Source organism: Danio rerio, chromosome 6 (assembly GCF_049306965.1).
Source record: "Danio rerio strain Tuebingen ecotype United States chromosome 6, GRCz12tu, whole genome shotgun sequence".
In the NCBI taxonomy this organism is placed as follows: Eukaryota; Metazoa; Chordata; class Actinopteri; order Cypriniformes; family Danionidae; genus Danio; species Danio rerio.
This window is the reverse complement of record NC_133181.1, coordinates 22193574-22199126: the sequence shown is the minus strand read 5'-3', so window position 1 is coordinate 22199126 and position 5553 is coordinate 22193574. Positions and strand designations below refer to the sequence as shown.

The following is a 5553-nucleotide window of genomic DNA, read 5'->3' as shown; positions in this document are numbered from 1 at the left end:
AGTTTCTCTTTTTGCTTGCTTTTGCCAATGCTTTCTCGTTGGGTTTTGCCATTCCCAGCCGGCACACGACCGACCTTCAACGTTGAAATATGGTTGAAATAAGGTCAGATGTGTTTTGAACGTTGAAATAATGTTGATAGAACGTTTAATGTTGAACGGTTGAAAAACAGCCTGCATATGACAAGGCTTCAACGTTGAAATGTGGTTGAAAATACGTCAGTAGTTGCTTTAATGTTGAAACAATGTTGAATGATAAATGGTTGAAAAAAGTTACAGAAATCCTTGTACAAATCAACGTTGACATTTTTTTATCATGATCTGTATGTTGAATTAACGTCATGGCTTCACCCAATATTCAACATGTTTGGTTACCATGGTATCGGAGGACTAGGCGCACGCGGCCACGCGCAGCGCTTCACTTCACTTAATTACGAACACCTGACCTGCAGTGCAGCAGAATTCAGAGGTAAGCGTGTTTTTAGATGCTTTAATGTTTTATTTACCCCCCGATTTTGTTTTACACACAGTGTATCTTAAATGTGACTTGGTGTAGTGTTTCGAATTTTGAAGCATTTAAAACTTTCCAGTTTGGTTTTTAGTCGTTTACGCTCCGGTGACGCGCAGCTAACCTCGAGGTAATGTCACATGTTTAACGTTACTCTAAATCAGCGTTTTTATGGCAAATTCAAAGCGATAAACTCCAAACGCAGTTTAAAGTTACTGAGCAACGTTATAAAACAATATCCTTTTTATACGCTGTATCATTAGTGTTATTATTACAAAGTGAACTGCTGTCGTTTCACTGTTGTTTTTGTTTTTGCTTTTACTCTAGAGACGCACTAACTTGCACAGCATTGAATGGAAAAGGCTTTGTCCATGTAAGTTTACTTTAGCTTTAACTAAGCTATCTGTTAAATCTTCTTGATGCTTTGGTTGGTGATATTCTCTTTCTAATCTGTTTGTTTATTGATTGTTAGGCTATGTTGTGATATTATATTGTTATATTGATATTATTATTGTGAAATCATGTTGTGATGTTATACTATGTGACAGTATTGGGGAACAAATATGTATTTAGTTAGAAATTAATGCTTAAATTACACTTTGTATAGTGGCAGATAAGAGGTGTAATGGGTTTTAATTTTCTGGGTTTTCTGGAAGGTCTAGTTGAGGGGCATCAAGAACACGCAGATGGCCTAAACCTGTGTCAGCCTGGACAGACTGGAGTTCTGCTATTCCTTGCCAAGGCTTTTGTATGGATGTCTGACTACTACTGTGTTCTCTAAAGGTATTACTGGAGCAAAACAACAGCACCTGTTACAGTGAAATTTGTATTCATAAAAATAGTGATACATGTGTAGCAGGTCCAGTACATGTGATGTCATTGAGAAGTTGTTTTTATTAAATGTCCTTAAAACAAATAAATAAACATACTATTTAAATAAATCTAAATATTAAAAACTTGAGGATTAAGATGAGAAATGAAATGAATCATCTGTCTTGCGAAAGGGGTGTACTTAAGAATTCTGGTGTTTTCCAACTGAAAGGGATAGTTCAACCAAGAATGAAAATTTACTCACATTTTACTCCCCAAATGGTTTAAAACCATTATGAGTTTATTTTGTTGAACAAAAAAAGAGGCTATTCTGAAAAAAAACTAAAAACCTGTAAACATTGACCTCCATAGTAGAAAAAAATACTATAGAAGTCAATGGTTATAGATTTGCAGCTTTCTTCAAAATATCTTCTTTTGTGTTCAACGTGGTCAGTAAATGACGACAGAATAAACATTTTGAACTATCCCTTTAATTATCTGTCCTACATGCAGACTTTTGTAGAAGTGCTACTCCTTCTAGAGTTTTTCTCAACCATATGTCTAAAAAGCTTCAAACAGCTTTTACAGTACATGTAATGGTTTACAACAACTTGTAATTATTAGATGTGTTGAATGTTTCATGATTCTTTACTGCAGCCTTTGTTAAAAAAAAAAAAAAAAAGTAATTTTTTTGAGAATCTGAAATTTGAATTCTGGAAATGCTGGCACCGGTGGTGGCGAAGGGCTTCCTGACGATATCACACCTAATTCTTCACTTCTCTTAGTTAGGAATATTCAGATGGATGAGTCAAAATTATTGAGTGTGACAATATTATAGGTTTTGCCTCACTAAAGTGTTGTTGGAGCTTGGTATGTTCACAGTTGAAATCACTGAAGTCACATGGAACATTTTGACAATGTGTTTTGTGCCTTATGTTGACAATGACCATCTTGGGACTATTGCTGTCTGTAGAGGATGAGGAGCATTTAATCTAAAATATTTTAGTTTGTGTTCTGAAGATTAACAGGTCTCTGGGATGACACAAGTACTTAATAACAGAACCTATATGAACAGTTAATCTGACATGTAATAGTGAAATAGTGGTCCTACATTCACAAATGTGAGCCATTATTATAAGACCCATGTGAACATGCAATTTTTATGATACTAATAATAATGGAATAACAAATTGCTTTTACTGTTGTGTTTGTGAGAGAGAATCAAACCATATATTCTACACATTTTCTTGATGATTTACTGAAATATTTGTCTACATGTTCCACTGTCACAGGTGCTCAGTAATGCTAAACACAATAGATGTACTTTATGCAAAAAAAAAAAAAAAAAAAAACTACTAAATATTTAGCATGCAGACCTGCAAAGTGAAGGAGTAATGTCAGGTTTAGATTATAGCATGAGTTTTCACTATTGTGAAAGTGAAGCCATTTATTCACAATAGCAAACCTCATTATTGATTTTGTAGGAAACTCACCTGGTGTTTGAGAAATAAATATGTATTTAACTGCTAGACTGATATAAATGTTTAAGTGTTTTACACTTGATTTTTTGTCCCAGTGCCATCTTTTACCTCAAGTTTTTCTCCCAACCTATAAAACCTCAAACAGATGTAATGTATTTCACTTGTGATTCTTAGTTGTGAGTGATGTTTTTTATTTTATTTTTTTTACTGCAGCCACTTTAAAAATGGGTATTTTGGAAACTTTGTAAACGGAATTGTATTTTGGAGACTGTGATGGTTGAAGCGTAGTTTAGTTACTTAGTTTAATTTAGTTAGTATCTGTCTTTCTGAAGACGGTAACACTTTACAATAAGGTTGTATTAGTAAGTGTTAATGTATTTACTAACATGAACAAAGAACAATCAAGCATCTTTCATATAAAGAAAGTACAGTTCATGTCAGCTCAGTGCATTAATGTTAACAAGCATGCATTTTGATTTTAATAGCATCGGGACATATTTCAATTAATTAAATGATTAATAAATGCTGTACAAGTATTTGTTCTTTGTTCATGTTAGTAAACATTAACTAACTTTAATTCATGAAACCTAATTAAAAAGTGACTATTTAATTGTATGCCTTTTTCTGTATTTGAGCATGTATAGTAACCTGCATGGTTTTAATGATGTATGCTGTAAATGTTGCTGTATATTTAGAATAATTGAAATAATGAGGTGTGTATTAAATAAATTGATACACAGGCTAAGTTGTGTATTTGTGTCGTGTATTTTTAATTAGTAAAAATTTGTTTGCTATATTTATGGATATTGCGTTGTATGTAATTCCTATTTAACTTACGTTGAAATGTATGACGGTGAAACAACGTCACGGTATTAACGTTGATCCAATTTGCAAAATCGAAAGGTAATTCAACCTTCATTCAACATCTACAAAACGACCATAATTCACCCATGAAAAAGGTAAGAGTGAAACAACGTTGTGATTTCAACGGTGAATCACCGGTGGTGGTCCGACGGTGAAACAACGTCACTATATAAACGTTGATCCAATTTGCAAAATCGAAAGGTAATTCAACGTTGATCCAACCATAGACCTGACGTTGATTCAACGTTGAATCACCGTTGAAATGCCGGCTGGGTTAGCATAGTCATTAGCATATTCATACGGGGGAGGAGGCAGGGAGGGGTTTTGTGCTCGTGCATGTTGCGCTTAGTTTCACGTTCATTCGGATGTACAAAAGAATATGCGTGAGATTCGGCGTATGCAGTGTTTCATACATCTGAATTTTTTTCTGCGTACGCACATTTACAGCTTTGTACGTACGCAATGTTTTAGTAAGATTTCCACGCAAGTCTTCGTACATGAGGCCCCAGGTGATTTTAGTTATGCGATTAAGCTGTGCCCCTTTTATCAAAAAGGTGTTTTTTTATAACCTTGGTGGTCCGTAATGGTGCGTGTGGAACTGAAAGTTTTGTCACTCTTTTACCTGAAATCTATATTTCCTAGCTTTACTATGTCTCTTTGCTGTTACACGTTCTATAGACCCGATATCTCCACGTGGTTTACCTTTGTTTTGTGTTTAATGTATGTTTGTGCGTTTGTTTGTTCGTTACGTCTGACTAGTCAATAAATTCCATTTATAATTAAATTAATTGTATTGTTTGCCTCATGAGAAAATGTAACTGAAATACAGATTCCCCTGCCTAGCTATTATAAGTTGTTTAAAACTTTTGAATGATTAATCTACTTCACAAGAAGTAGCAATTAAATTCCCTTTTTCTAAATGAATAGATTACCGTGTCCGCTCGGAAGAGCGGCGGCTCTGCTTGTGTTCGTTTGGTCAAATTAACAATAAATTGATCCGGAATATTAATGGTTAATAATAATTCGTTATTGTTGATAATTAATATTCATAATCTGGGAATCCGCTCGGTCGCGCGAGCATGATCATATAGCTACAATCATATGTTTGTTTGACCAAACTGACTGAAGCTCAAGCCGGAATATTAATAATTAAGAATAAACCGTTATTGTTGATTATTAATATTCATAAAATGAGCTAATTTCATGTTACAACTACATCCAACCTCGCCTGGGAAACAGCATTTTTGAGCATTTAGATCAGGGGTGCTCAACCCTGTTCCTGGAGATTTACCTTTCCGCAGACCTCACCTGCAACCTTGATCAAGAACACCTGTATTTATTTACCAAGTGCACCTTCAGATACTATTTAGTTTGTTTAGTTGCGTTTGATCAGGGTTGGAGCTAAACTCTGCAGAAAGGTCGATCTCCAGGAACAGGAACAGCACCCCTGTTTAAGACAATAAAAAATAAGACATCTAGATGATATTTTATATTCAATCATTTGTGAAATTTAAATGACTTATATTCAGTATATACATAACATAAAATTAGAATAAGAATAAAAATATATAATACTCTATTTAGATCTGAAGTATTTTATTTGGCATAAAGCAGGTGTTTTTACCTAAAGGTTCCTTTCCTCCAGTTAGTTTAGTTGCAGATCCCTCCACATCTGTGCTTTATTTGGTTCTTGACTTGAGAGTAACTGGTGTCACATTCCAGGTCCATCACAATCTGAGCTAGAAAGACAATATGGCAAAAGACAAGACACATATAAATAAGTCTCAGAATAAAATATTTAAAAGGATAGTTTACTTTTCTGCCACCATTACTTTATGTGTTTTAAATCCATTTAAATTTCTGTTGAACACTAAAGCAGATTATTTGAAGAAT

The 5553-nt window shown here is 34.2% G+C and overlaps 1 long non-coding RNA gene across 1 annotated transcript; it reads left to right on the top strand.

The window, feature by feature from the left end:
- The first annotated feature begins 403 nt into the window (after nt 1–403).
- LOC141386253 (uncharacterized) lies at nt 404–2646 on the top strand. Its single transcript, XR_012407922.1, has 3 exons — nt 404–466; nt 833–878; nt 1162–2646. It is a non-coding gene; the product is annotated as an uncharacterized lncRNA (long non-coding RNA).
- Nucleotides 2647–5553: the final 2907 nt, after the last annotated feature.